We start from the raw sequence: 19,561 nt of genomic DNA, 5'->3' as shown, positions 1-19,561 counted from the left end.
ATACCCATGAGGCACCACCCCTTTCATTCGTTTCGGTGATTTTCACACAGTTTCATTCGCCTTTGGTGTATCTAAATTTTTCCCTGATTTATATTAATCTGATGGACTCTTAGGGTTAGAGTAAACCACTGATTGATCTCACAGTACCTGCATGACTTGCGTAACAATAGGAGAATTTAAACGCGGCTATGGAGACACATTTTAGGACGCTGGAGGTGACCATGCATTAGGGGCAGCTTTAGAACTTTCCCCAAGCAGCAAGCCAGTTCGCAGATTCCTTTGGACTCAACAACACGGGCCATCGACCTGGCAGGTAAGTGGTTTATGGGCCACCATTCTAGCGGTCAGCCTTGTTCCACTGTCGGCCAAGCAAGAGGCTGGGATCGCCGTGGGTGAATGCGAAATGGCACGTCTTTAGAAACAGGAGGCGTCGGGCATCCTGGCGCGGGCCTAGGTGCTTTATTAGCGACTGGACACGATGTGGGAGCATGGTCTCCTTATCTCGTGTGTGGGTCCAGGTAAAGCGGTGTCGGACTGGTGCCCAGACGATGTGCGTATTACAAACGTACCCTGTGAGACTGACGACGAATTTCTTCCCATGTTGCGTTTCTAAGATGCAGCCGCTCCTCACCAAAACGGCGCTCACTAAATCGTTTTATTGACGAGATGGTGCCTGTTTTCACTAGGAAGCTTGCTCCATCCTGTGAAATGCAGCGGGGGTTTGGGCTGCAAGATCTCCAGGCATTGTGTGCTGTTTTTTTCGGAGAACGGAATGTCAACAGCACTGCAGAGATTGGTGAGAAAGATCGGGTCTCCTTGCTAGAAAACATGATTGGCACGGTAACCACTGCTGGGCCATGACAGGTTTATTTGAGAACATCGGAGGAACGGCTGTTTTTCGGAATGTTTCGAGCGAACGGGAGAGGCGAGTACTTGCTTCTCGACTGTCGCACAGCTCTTCCGGTTCTACAAAGAAAGCAGGTGGAAGTAAAGACGTACAGACACGCGGGTGAGACTTTACATTTTCGTCACGTGAGACAATCACCTGCGGACGTTGCGTTATTTCCTGCAGTACAACTACTCAGCAGCGCCCGCACTCTGACGACAGCGTCTTCTCTTTCATCAACTATATCGGTATTGTCCCGCAGCTTCGGCAAATTCAGAAACCTATCAATCGTTTTCACGACCATCTTTTTGTCATAGCAGCCTTGTACTCGCCGTAGTCATTCCCAGTGTCCATTGTATGCTTAATTGTATCGTGACGTGAGAGACCAATCAGTGGAACGATACCGCAGAGTGTGCATGCATAGACTGACGTCATTCAACTCACAGTAGCCAGTCCCTCTGACATGTAATTTCCAGTTAGGTTCCCCAAGTCTATTGCCAACCAACCTGAGTTCCTGTTAATGAAATGTTGCACAGTCTAAGTTTATTTTCATATGTTTGTTCTCTTGCCCTTGATATTAGTTAATAAATCTCTTTGTGATACTGTAGGTCCTTGTTATTACTTTTTCAATGACACCCATTTCATTCCCTACGATGTCACTTATTTTGTTGTGGGTTTGAAGTCATTAAATTACTTTTATGTCTAGTTAGCCAATTCAGGGGTGATTAACACAGTGGAGACCGTTAAATGTCAGATTTCCTTGCGCTATCGATAAATGTGGCGCCTCTTGGATATGGTGGTTTCGACTTTTCAGTCTTCTAGCAGATGAAGAACTGCCGCCACCATAGACTAGCTTGCCAAATAGCGTAGGTTTTTTGTACTTTCCAGTCATAAGTTCAGCTTCGATTATGTTATTCGGTAGCCGTTTGACGATCATCCTTGTTCCATTACAAGGCTTTAGTGAGTTGCTATTTCTGTGTAGTGCAATCGAAGATTTAATTTTACGTGGGAAGTAGCGTAATGGCATTCGTTACACTTCCAACAGTTCATATATTCTGTAGGAAAGCTGACACTTTCTTCAGTGTTTACCTTAGTGTCGACCGATTAGTGTCTTCTCTCCTCATCGCAAATTTTCTTTTCAATGTTAAAGCTGATATCATCGACAATATTATTTTTAGCTGTCAAACTTGGCCTTTCAAATAGCCTGTCCAAATTGAAATAGTTGTCAAATATGTTTGAATAAATTTGGTCGATGAATTCGCTTTCAGCAGTGCCTATGTTGCAGATAACACTATTGAGTTTAATGAGGCCGGTCGTGTGGTCAGTAGGATATGTGCCTCACTTTATTTGTAAAAGTTGTTGAGAAAGAGATGCCATTGTTTCGTCTTTCGATAGTTCATCTCTCATATTTTTTTGTTTTTCGCGGTTTTTGTACGTATGGCCGGAGATGTTGCTTTTTTAAGCACGGCATTGATCTCGTATGCTGGTGTTGCCTCGGGAATAACTGGAAGTGTTTGTCGAAAATCTCCTGAGAGTATGAGTAGAGCTCCTCCCACCACTTCAGAGGCTCCTCGCAAGTTTTGTAATGTTCGGCCAATGGCTTGGAGTGATTTTTTATGTGCCATTGTGCATTCATCCCACAAGATAACTTTAGCTTGCTTTAGAATTTTTATATTCTAAAGAAAGTGTTTTGATTCTGGAGTTTCCCCGGTTATATAAAGTAAAATTTCCAGCGGAAGTGCTTCCAAGGTAGTAATCGAATTTTTCCGTTCTTGTAACATAATCGTGATGTTTCTCTACTGAACTTATTCGCTTTGCAAAATTGGCAGATGTTATCCATTTTTCCGATTACGAATTTTTTGTGATTGTTATATTCTTTCGTCGGATCGTAGTGGAATGATACGTTTGTCTGGTTCTACTGTTTACTTGTTCCCGTCCGAGCTTCTCGCAGGGTGATATTTTCATGGCTGGCTTGAGTTGGTACATTATAAGAATGCGTCACAATTCTTGATTCTTAAATTTTTTCATTTAGTTTTTCCTCGGTTTCTCTCCTTCTCATAATACTTATTGTAGTTCGTTGGGAACTTTAACGTGCTTCGGGTTCTTCGTCTGTTTCGTGTCTTCGTTGTTACTTTTGTTTTCGCCGTTTTGCTTCAGGACTCGCAAGATCTCCTCCGCTTTTACGTTTGAACATTGTCTAAAATATAAGTAAAATCAACTTTTCACTAAGAAATACACTAAAAACTCTTTACACTCTTTTCACACTTTAGTTTCCACCGAATCATTTTCAGTACTCACACTTCACAATTTGTTTTTATTCATTCACCGCACTACACTTCGCTCCTCCCTTCGTCGCTGATGAGAAACTGACCGAAACCACAACGGCTCTTGCTTTATACAGCCCTACGAATGGGTAGACCCCTCAGTAGCGAATTTCAGAAAATTTGTTCCAGAACATCACTCAATATTCGAGAGTGTTCTGGAATGTTGCACAATGATCTGGGATGTTCCACGATGTTCCAGAAAATTCTGGAATCTTCCCGAATGTTCTAGATCATTCCCGAACAATCCAGAACCTCCCGGATCGTTATGGAAGACTCGGGAACATTCTGGAATTTTGTGGACTGCTTTATAATAGTCCACAATTTTCTAGAATTTTCTCGTATACTCTTGAATGTTCTGGACTGTTCTAGAAATTTCTAGAGGGGTCACGTCCCATTCCTTATACTTTCAAAGGCATGCCCTTTAGGTAATACCGGGAACCTTCTACATGGAGGAAGGATAGAGGGCTACCATAAAATATAGCTCCCTTGACAGTAGCGGAACTCATTTCTGAGTTTTAGCGGCACACACATTGTACACTTAGTTTTATAATACAGATTGATTATTAGCAGCAGAGGTCATAGTAAAATCAGTTCAAATTGCTCTGAGCACTATGGGACTTAGCATCTGAGGTCATCAGTCCGCTAGAACTTAGAACTACTTAAACCTAAATAACCTAAGGACATCACACACATCCATGCCGGAGACAGGATTCGAACCTGCGACCGTAGCGGTCGCGCGGTTCCAGACTGAAGAGCCTAGTACCGCTTGGCCACTGTAAAATCAGTAAATTTGGACATAGCTTGTAATATTTTTATTTTAATAATACCCGTCAAAGTTGTAAGTGACTTGTTTGACATGTTTTTACCAACGAGTTGATATAAGCGCACGTACACACTTCAATCGTGACTCACGGCGACATGCATACAACTCGCGATAATCGTCAGTGACGTTTAGCGATGACAAACGCTTCAGTATACAGTTCGAAATTCAAGCAATACCGAACACGTGGAGCACAAATGTTGATCAATGAGCAATTAGTGGTGGCGTACGGCCATCTACAGCGCCGCGATGCAATCAATAGTACTTAGGCTAACGAATAGCGCCCCAGGGAGTGCTTCGTCGCTGCAGTAAGACAGAAGCAAATCTGACAAATTATAGCCAGCACGTCACATAGCGGTGAGTGTTTCACATCACTCAATATCCTCGAAGTATTCATCTACATATATACACCTCTAGCCACCAAGCGGTGTGTGGCGGAGGGCACAATTTGCGCCAAAGTCATATTTCGCCCCCTCTGTTCCACTCGAGGATCGCGCGAGGGAAAAACGACTGTGTGAACGCCTCAGTACGAACTCTAATTTCCCTTGTCTTTGAGTGGTGATCACTGCGTCATTTGAAAGTTGGTGGTAATAATATATGCTCTACATCCTCGGCGAAGATCAGATTTCGGAATTTGGTGAGCAGCCCTTTCCGTTTAGCGCGTCGCCTATCTTCAAGAGTGTCCCACTTAAAACTTCCTATGAGATTTGTAACGCTCTCGCGATGGCTAAATGTCCTTTCACGAATCTTGCCATTCTTCTTCGGACCATCTGGTAAGGGTCCCATACAGTCATACAATACTCAAAGACTGGACGAACTAACGTATTGTAAGAAATTTCCTTTGTTGAAGGACTGCATCGCTTCAGGATTCTACCAATAAACCGCAATGTACAGTTCGCCCTGCCCGTTACTTGTGTAAGCTGATCATTCCAGTTGAGATTTCAAGTTCTACGCACTGTGAGAGGTTATCAGTCACGGTATAACATTCGTTTTCACTCCAGTATTCACGTATTCCTGCTGAGACGCCATTGGATACTGGAAGCTATTACAGACTATTCATACACAGCCCTTGTCGTACGTAATCCGTGAATTGAATGGACTGTGTATTGGGCACAATGCGTGGAATGAGAGTATGCCCAAGAATTATGAAATATCTAAGGAGCAGTAGGAACAGTATCAAATTATTATTTATATAAAAATCAATTTTCAATATACTACTTATTTAAATCGGACTATAAAGTATAAAGCACTTTAACTAGACCTACACAGATTCCTGACACAATGCAGATAACCCAGAAAGTCTGTGATAGTCACTGTCTAATAGCTGTGACAGTACTCACTAGATATTAAACGAAAAAGGTTGGATGCGTGCCGTAGATAATAGAAAGGAGCCGAAATATTCATTTATCAGTTCTATATTGTACGCACTCCATGTTTTCCGTTTTAAATTTGCAAAGCTCTTAAAAATTCACTACCATAAAAACATTTCGCAGCTACATATATGGGTATTACCTGGATTACAGTCGGATTAGGTCTACTACTTGTCGCGATATATGGGGTTAGAAGCTCTTTTGGGAATAAGGGAAATTGTTTTATGACTTTTAGTTCGATTTAAAAATGTAGTCTACTAATAACTGATGTCTGCATTTTAGTCTTCAGTGTGTGAAATTTTTCAGTAGAAGTGAAACATTTTGGTGAGATATAAAAAATACTTGTCGTAAATTTCAGGTTTATTTTATTTTCTCTTAATCAGAGTCAACAAATACATTGCTTCTTGCTACGTATGTCTCGCGAAAATATCGTGAAGGTTAAAATTATGGACATTCGAGATGACACGGACGCTTGCCAACAATCATTCTTCGCTCAAACTTCTCGCTCCTGGAACAGGAAAATGGGGATAGTGACAATAGTACACAAAGTATCCTCTGCCAAACACGAGACGAGACAGCGAGTTAATACTGTAGTGTCATCCAGTTCCTAGCTATGCCCACCTCTCTAGCTCATCGGGAAATAACAATGATAAACAAGTGAGCGCCACAGACCAGACAAGAAAGCGAGCCAATAGTTTCATGTTCCACGGATCATCGTGGCTCAGCTCGAAGCGGGACTCATCACTGAAGGCAGTTTTGGTCCAGGCAATGAGATTACAGCCCGGAGACGTGTCTGGAGATGCCACAGATAGTAGTCGGATGCCCGTCCGTGGACGACGACCGTTTATACTTCTTGTCTTCGTGCTTTCCAAACCCTATCTTAGCCAGCTCCGTTGCTGAATCTCTCCCCAGTTCAAAACGTTTACAGAATTACGGGTAGGCTCTCGAACCATCTCGAAATTTTGACGATCTGTCGCGCCAGTTGGACAGAATTTGGCAGGATAATCACCAGGAGAACATCAGACAACTCTGTCAACCATTGCCGAGTTAGGTGAACCAACACGTTATTGACTTGCTTAGGTTCTGAAGCCCTTTCTCCTGAGTGAATTATCCCGTTTTTCATAAGTTTGAAATAAGCCAGAGAGTATAAGTGAAGACAAAAAATATCTAGAAATGAATCATGGCGTGAGGTCATAACGAGGTGATAAGGATGAGACATTTTGCAGCACAACCGATTTATTAATAATCCAAAATATTTTAACCACGTTCTTGGCAGCGGACTGGTCCACATTCAGAGTGGTATAAAACAACAGTTCTTCGTGGAATGGATTCGAAAAGGCATCAGATGTCCACGCATAGAACACGCACTCCTCGTAGATTCCTGGACGGTAGTTCTGGTCACAGAGCTAACGCGCAATAGTAACATACATGTGTTCAATCGGTTCAGGTTAGACGAATTTGGTAGTGAAGACGTCAACGTGAGTTCACTATCACGCTTCTCCCGCCGCTGTAACACGATTCTGGCTTTGGCACGAGAAGAATTATTCCACTGGAAAATGCCGTTGTCGTTGGGTAAGATATTAAGCGTGAAGATATGGAGGTGGTCTGCAATAAGGATTACGTAGACGATGTGGTGGTGCGCTCAATTTTTTACCAGAGATGACATAGAAGTCCACGTGAATGTACCCAACAGGATTGTACTTCTCCGTGGTGCAGTGGATGTTTCGTGGAGACGTCGAAGTGGATATCGGCGTATCCGGACTCGATCAATGACATGACGTCTGGGACGCCTGGCTTCTCGGATCGCTAAACAACATTCAAACAAATCGTTCAAATGGTTCAAATGGTTCTGAGCACTATGGGACTAAACTGCTGAGAACATCAGTCCCCTGGAACTTAGAACTACTTAAACCTAAGTAAACTAAGTACATGACACACATCCATTCCCGAGGCAGGAGTCGAACTTGCGACGGTAGCGGTCGCGCGGTTCCCGACTATAGCGCCTAGAACCGCTCGGCCAAACAAATCACATTAATGAGTTTTTAATGAAATGAACAATGACAGTACCTAGCTTTGACAATAACACAGTGTTGCAAGGACAGGGCGATATGCAAATAAGAAATCTCTTCAGTATACAGTCCCGAATACAAGTGAAGCGATGCAATTGACTCTTCCATTCATGTCGCTAGTCGTGAAGCTTCTACAGAACTGGGCCGTGGTCTGTATGGCTCGGCGCTTACGTTCTTTTCGCACAGAGGTCGCTGCTGCCGCGTTGTTGTCCTGAAGAGGGGTCGCTCAGCGTGCAATTAGGTTACGTCTTCGAAGCAGCCCTCTCTGGTCCCTCGTTCCCCACTGGCGTGGAGGCACTTGACTTTTCGCCGTAACAAAAAGCGTCATTCATCAGACCACGATTCAGTCTCGCTGATCCCGTGCCCACTGCAACCGCTAACTGACGATGTAGTTGGAACAAAGTGGTGACACGAAGGTTTGCCTGCTGCGGAGCCACATGTTCAACAATGTGGAATAGACTGCTGGAGAACATTTGTGCCGGTTACAGTAACACACTCTGCCGTCAGATCTGCTACTTATCGTCGTCTACCATGACTGACAGAGCCGACAAGTTGCCGATCGCCACGTTCTGTATGTGCAGTGGACGCCCTGTACCTAGACGCCTACCTGTGGTTTCACCGTCTTTCTACTTTTGGCACAAACACCGAGAGCAGTAGAACGCGAATAGCCGACCAGATCAGCCGTTTCTAACATACCGCTTTTCAGGTTCCAGGCAACATCAATTTGCCCGTTGTCAAAGTCGCTTACGTCAGTGAATTTCGCCATTCGCGGCTGCCATCCTCAGCAGTATGATTTCCCGTTCGTCTTGCTCCGCACGGAGCGTACGGGACTGATCACAGAAACTACCTTAGTGTCGTATACTATGAGACACAACTGAACTCAACCACTTCCATTGCTCCTAACAATATTAATAGCGAACATGAAAATCGTGCACTCTGTGAAGAACAAGAGGAAACAAACTGGTAATAAAGACGCCTAAGTGTAAAATAATAGCATTGGTAGCGCTCTTACAGAGGAAACAGATAATCTGTTTAAAGTCACGGCTGGCCGCTGTGACCGAGCGGCTCTAGGCGCCTCAGTCCGGAACCACGGTGCTGCTACGGTCGCAGGTTCGACTCCTGCCACGGGCATGGATGTGTGTGATGTCCGTAGGTTAGTTAGGTTTAAGTAGTTCTAAGTCCATGGCGTTTGATCACCTGAGATGTTAAGTCACATAGTGTTTAGAGCCATTTGAAGCATTTTTAAAGTCACGGACATCAGAATTAATTTTGCTATCAACTCAAGGATGAAATTGAAAAATGACAGCCCACCATTAGGCCAATTGATAAACATAAGTATTACTCGTACAACTGTTTCTAGTTCATAGCATGGTTCGTACAGCAACCAGTATGTACTTTGTGAAGAAACATGCAGTCTTTGTTGCAGTGTTAAAATAAAATAAAATAAAATAATAACAATAAAGTTCGTACACTGCCGCCAAGACTGCTTTTCATCATACTACTCGTTCATTGACCAAACCGGCAGAAATTTTAATACCCGGTTTGGTGAACGTCCTGATCTTTTAGACTTTATAGAATCAACAAATCGACTATATTGACACAAATAGAAGAAACACACAACACTGCAATACATAACGAGCTGAAGGTGTTGTAGACTTTAGGGGAGAGCAGAGAAATGGACATCTTGAAGGAATGGAAATACTCTTCCATAGTCAACAGTGGAAAAATTAGATGCTAAACAATACTACAGAATTCAAGAACATTTATTTTTTCTACGAACTTTAGGTCAGTCTTGTTAAAACAGAAAATACGTAACGATTAATAACATACACCTGGCGGATACAAAAAGGCGACGCAACCGGAATGGAAGGAGGAAATGAAACGAAAATTCACTCGCTGAGAGGGTATGTGATGTCACTGCCGTGATTATAAAATTCAGTAAAACTGACAAGTAACTTGGCAGTATGGTCCCTCTTAGCTGAATGATGTTGCACCCATTGTGGTCTAGATGCATGCATTAAGCCGACAGGGACTGACCTACAACTATAGTGACTGACTGTTGCCTTTCTCGGTATTGGAACTGAGAAAGAGTTGACATATGAGGTGATCCAGACGTGTTCAATCAAGAAGCGCCTCGACATCATGCGTATCATAGATACACTAATCATGTGTAGACGAGCATTGTTATGCTGAAGAATGGCACCACCTGTCAGCTCGTCATGTTCGTGACGTATCATCGTCCCATCAGGATTCCTCTCCTGATACACTACCAGCCTTGACCTCGGGTCATACACGATGGTTCCCCATGCCACGACCTCAGGACTAACACCGTTAGGCCTCTCCAGAACACTGGGAGGATGTGACCTCCCCACCAGGTCGTCGCCATACTAACTGGCGCAGTGGAAGCCATTCATCTGCTGTCCATGCTTTACGGTCACGGCGCCATTCCACACGCAACCGTTCGTGTTGTGGTGCTCACTTCAGACTTCGCAGTGGATGGATTCCGTAGTACGACTGCTACTACCGCTCGATCAGTGATGCGTTATGAGGTAGAATGATGCAGGAAGTTCATCAGTTGTTCTCGGATGACTGGCGTAAATGTGACGAAGTTGCAACAAGCTTGGTGACCAAATTCGCAGTTCTCCCTTCTAGTCGCCCGACGGTACCTGGAGAAGGAATATACCTGTCCTCACGTTCCATACACTCCATCATTGGCCCACTGTCACATCCGAATGCCCCACGTATTTGGATATTGTCTGATGTTACATTTACACAACATAACGTTTTTTGGTGCATCAGGCAGTATACATGAACTTCTGTTCCAAATTCTATCCCTTTGTAAACCTGTAATTTTTTTTTACTTTTGCTAATAACATCAAACTATCTTAGTCTATTTTATTGTAAACATTCCGTCGATTTCTCTGCCTCGTGATGACTGGGTGTTGTGTGATGTCCCTAGTGCTCAGAGCCATCTGAACCATTCCGTCGATCAACATCAGGGATGAATTAGCAAGGTACGTAGAAGACATGGAAAACGACAGATAATCCCTGTCACGGCACATCGATAGTTGAATCGGAACAGGCTATGATTTGACCATCATCTTGTTTCTTCTGCACAATAGAGTAGATTGTGATGACGTGTTTTATGTGGTCTTTGAAAGTTTTCAAAACAGAAGCCATAGGAATGGGTGTAACTGTAGACACCGTAAAAAGACAGCCTTTTCGTATGGTAGGTTTCAACCATTAATTAAGGCATCTTTTGTAGGTGAATGGCGGACCAACAAAGAATGACGATATTCTTGTGTTTTTACGCAAGATGGCCACAACATGTGCCTAGGCTCAAAAGAACAAATTCAATATCTACATATCATTTTGTTAAACGTCTTATTCTTACCTAAATATGACGTTTGTACCTCGAGACATGTTGATTTATTGAACAATTGAATAAGTCAACAAAAATGTGTGGCTAACAGGAATCTATGATAATATTTGTCAAATTTTTTAAACAGTCACGTTCGATTAACAGTGAACATTGGGTTAAATGGGTATATTCTTTCAGGGAGCATTTCTACGTTGTCATAATCAATGCGATGAAAGAAACATTACCTTTCTGTTTTGCATATGCATCAGATATCTGTCCTCATTACAGAACGTTGCTAACCATCTATATATTACGAGAATAACCAAATCAAAAATGGTTCAAAAGGCTCTGAGCACTATGGGACTTAACATCTATGATCATCAGTCCCCTATAACTTAGAACTACTATAACCTAACTAACCTAAGGACAACACACAACACCCAGCCATCACGAGGCAGAGAAAATCCCTGACCCCGCCGGGAATCGAACCCGGGAACCCGGGCGCGGGAAGCGAGAACACTACCGCACGACCACGAGATGCGGGCAATAACCAAATCAGTTGAAAATTTCTACATAATTTATTAAATACCAACAGATGAGTACATTACTTTAATCACCTTCTGTCCGTGTTTGCTTACATATATGTTTGCTTTTGGGGTGGGCCCCCCTTCAGCAAAACACCATTTTTCTTCTCTTTTTATTCCGCAGACATGTGCCGCTGAAGTTTAAGCATGATCAGTGGTTTTTTGGTTATCTTCTAGAAATCAAGCAAATACAAATTTGAGTTTTTAACACATTTTTTAGATATTTGAAAAATATACAAAATTTTGCGTGTAGATCGTGTTACCACTTCTATGTATATCCTGGACTTTATGTAATTTAACCCATTTCTTTTATTTCAATGTTCTATAAGGTTGTAGATGACAAACTGTGAAACAAAATAACATGATTGAATTACATAAAATGCAGGAAATCGATAGAATATTGGAACAAATGTATACATACAAAATTTTTTCTGTTTTTTTTTTAATATGTGAATACTTCAAAACTTAAAGATGCTTACAAGTAGTAAAAAGCTTTTCTCCTGTCTAGTAGAAGCCCACTGACGATGCTAAAATTTCAGCAAAACATGTCTATGGAATAAAAAGATAAGAAAAATTGTTTTTTCTGCAGGCGTACACATCCCAAAACCAAATCAAGGTTACTTTAATTGAAACACTCAGTTAAATAATTACGTAAATTGTATCTCCAGTATTTTAATCTGATTTTCAAATAATCTAGTTGAAAATAAGTTTTTGCTTTAGTTGTCGCATTAAAATTATACAATTCCGTTGGGATGAATACACTGGCAAAGTTATTGCAATTGTACGCCAGAAGTGTGGCTTGTCTTATCAATTGCCTTATTCTGAAATGAGAAACAAAATGAAATATAGTTGATACCCCGCTATGAAACTAAAAGAAACAATTTATAATCTTACCCTGTGATGGTTAAAATACATTATGTAGCCTCCAGTTAGGAGATCGCAGCATAATTAAATCGTGCAGTACAAGCACGCCTCACGTAATACACAAATCGTAGCGTCAGCAGCCTGTTACATTTAGCCTTTCATCATCACAGTCCTGGAATGAGATTCAGTATAACCTGCTTCCCTTCGTAATCACCCATCTGAACTCGTTTCATACTCTAGCTGAGGAATGCTTGTCGCGGTTTCGGCAGTTCTAGCCACCGCCTGAAACTGACCGACGGCGAAATGGCTAATCGTTGACTGCCTAGGCTCTCACTGGGCACAAAGTCTCGACACAACAGATACTTTCGTACTTGAGCTTCCTCTTTAAAGATGTTTTCGACAAGAAGGAATGGTATTTTTACCTTGGGGGAGATTATCTTGTGTAGAATACCGCACAACATAGTAACGAACCAATTTCTTGATGATTCTCACAATATGTCTTTTACGCTATAGCTACTATTCAGTCATTTATTATTAAGACAAAAATTAATATACAATATGTACTGTATAGAATCATATAAAAATCTGAGACAACATTTCATTAAGGAAAGAGAAAGTGTCATCTATTTGTAAGTGGTTTTGTTACGTTACACATTCAGTGGATAAAATTTCATTTCACCTCCTAATCTTCTATACATTGGGACGATTAATGGCCCTACATTGCTCCATACATACTTTAGACCTGACACATCTATATCTGTATGTAGGCAGAAGTAACTGACCCGTTACAATGCTACATGACATACCGCAACAAAGGTTATAGAATAACAGAAACTGGCCTCTCGAACTGCATTTTAATGGGAAGGCTACAGGTAAAACTACACCACAGACGGTATGTTCTGTGGTACATCTACTAGCACCGTTAACTAGAAGCTTTGTTTGGTGACAAGAGACGTCACAACGCCTCGAGCGATATATCATAGTGGTGCACTACCTCGGAAGCCACCGTCTGCTGGTATTGTGGTGTCACTGGTAGCGAAAATATTCGCAAATGAAAACTTCCTGGCAGATTAAAATTGTGTGCCGGACCGAGACTCGAAATCGGGACGTTTGCCTTTGGCGGGTAAGTGCTCTACCATCTCAGCAATCCAAGCCCGAGTCACGCCCCGTCCTCACAGCTTTAGTTCTGTCAGTACCTCGTCTCCTACCTTCCAAACTTTACACAAGCTATCCTGCAAACCTTGCAAAACTAGCACTCCTAAGGATTGAAACATAGGAGACGAGGTACTGGCAGAAGTAAAGCTTCGAGGACGGGCCTAAGATGGTAGATGACTTGCCCGCGAAAGGCAAAGGTCCAGAGTTCGTGTCCCGGTCCGGCACACAGTTTTAATCCGCCAGGAAGTTTCATATCAGCGCACACTCCGCTGCAGAGTGAAAATCTCATTCTATTCGCAGATATCCTGGGGAGAGATGTTTGTGTAATCCTTGGCATAGTCGTTTTGCCAGTCGTCGGGTGTGCCGTGAGGTCACATATGCTGGTGCTGCAGGGAACATCGACAGCAAAGCAGTACATAACCAGACAGACTGAGCTCTCATGCGTTAGTTCTCATCAAACAGTATAGTGGGGGGGGGGGGGGGGGGGTTGTTTCTACGGGTCTGTTCTCGTCCTCACACTACACCTATTTGCATAGTCTGCAGATACAATGCGGAGGTAATAACGGGGCCAAACCTTTTCGCCAATGTCACCGCTAGGACATGTGTGATAGTAGCTGGGACGTCAGCTGCATCCAATCACCAACGCCCAGTATATTGAGGGCCACTTACAACAGTTGTGGCCCATCTTTGCGAAGGAGACGATATAGTAACTGTCCGACACCCCGGATAACTATTTCAGTGGATGTATCAAGGCTCAAGAGGTTTCAGCATCGTACTGAAAACGGTCCAGTACTGTGCTCGTACAAGCAAATTTGTTGTTCATCGAATGCTCGTATGATTTACTAGTTATTGAAAGAGCACCAAAGCCAGAGCGTGAATTGTCATTTAACTTCCTGCGTTCAGGGTGTTCCAAAACTATACCGACAAATTTCGAGGAGATGAAGAAGATGTGTTGAGGAACAAAATGAGGAAAGGAACCCTTGTCCGGAAATGTCGTCCAGCGACGATACAGAACGTCGAAGTTACAGGCGCTTGCGCCTGTATATGTATTTTTCTACGGGGTGATACTACAAAAAAAGGTCCGGTGAACATGGGCTCTAAACTGCATGGCTTAAGAACCAGGAACAAGTGTTCATAGCTCTTATGGTACGAATTTTAACGGTCGTGTTTAGTGGACATATTTTTCTTGTTTTCGTCCATACTACCACCTCTGAACATTGGTTACCTACCCATCTTAAAGAAAACAGCACCGGTTAATGTTTTGCACCGATAGGCGTATCAGAGCGAATTCCGCTTATAACTTTCGACTCTCTCGTTTCCGGACTAGAGCCTTTCACCTCAAATTGATACATTTATCGTTCTCAATGATCGCTGAAAGTTTGCAACATCATCAGGGAATCACTCTGTGTGCATATGAGTACCTAAGCATGTAGGCGCCAGCGCCTATAAATTCGACGCTCTGTAGATTCTTTGGATGAGGTTTCCGGACACGGTTTCGTACACTAACTTTGTTCAAGACACCTCCTGCAACCCTTTGAAGTTTGTCCGTGCTATTTTAGAATACCCTGTAAACATAACAAAACTGAACTTGCGTCTCTTCTCCTTCGATAATGAGCTTAATTTATTACACTGTGGCCGTGGTGCTGATGAGAGCTCTGTTTCCTATGCGAGAACCCTAACTTCGGTTCCCAGTGGTTACCTTAAGTAAATGAAGCAGAATGTCGGCATAATTTCCTCAGAAAGGACACGGTTGGTTTCCTCTAATGACCTTAGACTGCCCAAACCTCTGATTCGCCTCTATTGGCCTTCTCATTAGCGACATCTCTCCATTTCAGTACACGACACACTTTCGGTACTTTCAGTCCCTCTTTTCCTGAAAAACGATTTCTAGCAAACATGCCTTAAACATAGGAATCCTTAGCAATCACTAAAATTGATAAATATGTGCCAGTTCGAAATCTGCATTCGTATTAGAAAATCTAAATATGATCTGACAGATTTTATTTCGGTGTCGACGACTTGACTGACTGTAGTAGTCATTGCGTTAACATAATGGGCTACGCCTATGAAAGGTGATGTGTTGAACCTTCTTCATTCTCTCCTGTTTTTGGAAGAAATTTGCAAGACTTTCACGGTGATACGTAAGTCATGATAAGTGCAGCGGTAAAAATGGAGGAAATGACGGTCACTACATACCTCTGTTATTATTTCCGCAAATAATTTCGTATTTTAGTGAGATACATTGTGGTATATTCGCTAGTGTTGGACATTTTCCATGGTTGTGTGAACCTTTGTGCACTGCAAGCATTGATATTATTTCCTTGTGGCTATTTTATCTCTACCTTTGCGCTCTTCGGGAAAGTATCTTCTAATAGGAGTTAAGCTTCTATCGGTGAGAACATCATTAACACAGATGGTGACATTTCCATCAACCTGCACTGGTACATGATGTCTCGCATCCTAAAATACGAAGGACATAATATAGATGATTAGCTGTTTCGCTGTTCGCCCAAATTACTTGTGTATTATTCGTGCAGATCGCCATAGCTGGTATTCAACAGAAATTCATCTGTTAGTAACTGCACTTGTCTCACCCAAAAATTGTGTAAATTATAGATTAAAAGAAACGGGGACCCAAGAACATAACAATGTACAAGGATTCAAGTTTGCTCTCTTAGATGGCATCATAGGGTTACTGAAAAGCATGCACGAAAATGATTGGGAGAAGATTAAAGACTTACAAATCAGAAAAGGCAGTAGAAGAGGCAAGAAAGAGACTGAACTATGCTGCATGTTCGTGAAGAGACAAAAAGGCTGCGTGTTACGGGACACGTTTCGTAGCAGAGACACGAAGACTCTTTGTTAGGAGCCAGGAGAAATAGAGGGACGTGTAACTCGGTGGGTAATCCCGAGAAATAGCCTCTCGTTTGTCTTTCAGAGGTAATGGCTCCATACCGACCTCTGTTTCGCTTCAAAAGGAAAAAGAACATTTCTGCCGTGGGGATAGAACTCAATTATGTCAGTCGTACGATCTCTCATGAGCAAGGATTTTTACTTGTGGAAAGCGACCAACCTGCATTTGTCACGAATACGCGCCGATTGGCGTAACTCTGATTGGTGGATTACGTAAGTCAGAGCATAGTTTCATTTCATGGCACACAGTCAGTTTCCATATGCTTGTACTCCGCTTATACAGTCGTGAAAAAACAACCTCAGTAACGTTCAGCAAAGTTGAATCAAACGTTATATTCAGAAGCGAAGTACATAGACCAAAATATGTACAGAATATGAAACTTTCACACCAAAATAATTGTTTCTGCTACGGAAAAAATTACTGTACTCAGAGCTAACATTTACACATTTTATTGACAGTTCTCTTTACCGCAGTGTTAGAAAAGTTCTCACACTATTCAGATGTCTAGACAAGGGCAAAAAGTATTGAATCAGTTACTCAAGGAGACGGTAATGACTAAAAATTGTGGCACTCATACAACTGTAAATCGAAGCAATTAGAGTAACTAAGTGGAGATTGACTATCAACGAAATGAAACTTTTAATGGTCACCCTAAGTTAAAACGACTCAAAATCAATGTTAAAGCATTTTAGTTTAAGTATATGGTAATCTTCTACAACACAGCAAAGAAAATTGAAAGAAGAAATGTAAAATAGAATTCAAAACGTAAATGAACATTTTTATGACCTGTCAAATGTCTTATAGAGATTCTATAACGTTAGGAAAACAGAAGTATGACACAGATATTACCGGTTATAGCTCCCGTATACGGAACTTCACCCTTTTCCCTACAGGTATGGCAGATTAGGTAAAAGCCACATCGGGGAAGAAAATTCAGTTCCCTTGGTGCCTGTAGTAATATCGGACACCAGCGTTGTCGCATTGTCCCAGAAATACAGCGAAGCGCCTCCAAGACGTAAAACTTCATCGTCAGCTTCGTTGGCAACTGTGAAGGCAGCTGTGTTGAAAACATGTTGAACAGTACACCGGTTTCTTGTAGAACATTGGTAACACGGTGACAAATTATTAATTAAACCGTTATCATTACATCAGCACAATGTAAAAATGAGTGAGCCAAATAATAATAGTAAAAATAACTATAATAATAATAATAATAATAATAATAATAATAATACAAAACACTTTTATAATGTTGGCTTGTTAGTATCGTGCCTTAGCTACTTGACCATACTGTCCCAAAAATCACTTCGCTTTATTCTTCTTTGATCATATTCAAGTCTGTGCAGAATGTTGTGAGTTCCACTCCTTACTGATGGTGTTGCTTTTACATAGTTCGCTAGTCGTCTCAGTGGCATTGGTTCTCTTGCATTCATTATACAGGCTGTTTCACGGTTCCTATTACAGATGTCTACGGGTTGTAGAGCTGCGTTGATAGACAAAGTTTTGAGAAGGAGCCCACGTCTGGAAAGGTGCCGTTTTGATTTAAAGTAAGCGTCAGCGAATAAATTTCGCGGTACCCACACAGTGAACACAGTGATCTCAGAGCTGGGTGCCCTACAGGAGCCCATACCATGGGCAATGTTTGGAGTACCAATAGTCGTGTTTCCTTCTGCCAAGTGAAGGAGGTCCTGTTTAAAGCCAAGAGTTTGCATGTCCATGGACCACCACAAAGTCCAGGCTCCTAACTACGAACGTATCACTTTCTCGGAGCCGTTGTTCCGTGGTAGAAGTTATGGATTCTTGTAATGAACCATTTACTAATCAGCATTGAAAAAATTATTTATCATTTTAAATAACTAGTTTTGGGTACAATAGGTAGCTATTTTGAGATCTGAAATTTTATGTAAAACTCCATATGAAGGACAGTAATGTGACACAGACCGTAACAACGACAAACCATACACAAAGCGAGTATGTACCGTACACGACAACATTGCTGTGCCTAATTATCGGGCCCACAAGTTGAGCTATTTAGCGTACTCATGGCCCAAAGGGAAGGGAAGCTCCTCATAAAGCAATGCACTTTAATAAAGAAAAAAGTGTCTCTTAACAGAAATGTGTACTTGAAGGAAAATTGATCGGGGTGGCTCAATCAAGCATGAAAATACATGTTAATGAAGATGTTCATCTATCTATAACAGAAACAAGTTGCCATTGTAAGAATTTCGTTAGTTAATACAAAGTATCGAAATGTGAATTACCCACTGAGATATGCATGTGAACCTTTAATAAATGGATATGGGATCGGACTGATGACCTTAGAAGTTAAGTCCCATAGCGTTCAGAGCCATTTGATAGGGGATCATAATCATCGAATCTAACTGTGGCACAGATGGGTGGAAACAATAAAAACATAACTGTCAATGACTGCAACAGTGATGAGTGGCCAAAAGATATGTAGTGGCACCATCATTTAAGATAGGAAAGTCAGATTCGGTGCAATATTTCAGAGTGCACAAGTTACAGCCAGGCGCAGGCCTGTTGACAGTAAGTTACTCTGACCAGCCATTGCGAAGTAGAAAGGAGGCCACAGGGCTGTCGAACCGCCGAAAACAGTAAACGCAGCGGTTTGCATGGCGCAAGTTACAGGTAGAAGAGGCCCACAGGCGCAAGCTAGGTCTTACGAGTACGTGACCCAGAGTGGTGTGTTAGCAAAACAGAGGCGCACAGCCGCGTATAAATAGGTGCCAGTTTTCTAACAAGGAGGATTCAAGTGTGACAGCTCTCCTGGATGGCGGGGCGTGTCACACACCACTGGTGACACACAGCAGCAGTTGGGGTGCCAGTGTTCCAGTCCAAGGTGGGTCACTCGTTCGACCCTCTGAGGGCAACGCGGGGTCCGTAGCCAGCCAGCGGCGGGTCTCTCTATGGCTCACCATCACGGGCAGTCTTGTTGGCACCCTACACATTCTGGAGCCATCCCAAGGCAAGGGCTGCAGATTTGCCTGTCAGATCGCAGGCACCTGTCGCCCGCGATCTTAACCACGCCTGCGAAGAAGAGTGCAGCGGGCCGCTCAGAGACTCCCAGTGACCTCCGTTGAGGCTATGGGAATGAAGCCTGGTGAGTCGGCTGCCAGCGCTTCTTGGCGTCAAAACACCGTTGCTGTACACGGCCGGCACGCCACAGTACGTTGCACGGGTCGCTGACCCAGCG

At 42.6% G+C, this 19,561-nt stretch overlaps 1 protein-coding gene across 1 annotated transcript in view; it reads left to right on the top strand.

The window, feature by feature from the left end:
* The window catches only part of LOC126282474 (limbic system-associated membrane protein-like), a gene marked incomplete at its 5' end in the record, with an annotated part of 867,777 nt that overhangs the window by 757,157 nt on the left and 91,059 nt on the right, over positions 1-19,561 (top strand). The gene's annotated exons all lie outside the window — the stretch shown is intronic.

Source organism: Schistocerca gregaria, chromosome 7 (genome assembly GCF_023897955.1).
Source record: "Schistocerca gregaria isolate iqSchGreg1 chromosome 7, iqSchGreg1.2, whole genome shotgun sequence".
In the NCBI taxonomy this organism is placed as follows: Eukaryota; Metazoa; Arthropoda; class Insecta; order Orthoptera; family Acrididae; genus Schistocerca; species Schistocerca gregaria.
Note: the sequence above shows the minus strand (reverse complement) of the source record. Positions and strands in the feature narration are given on the sequence as shown.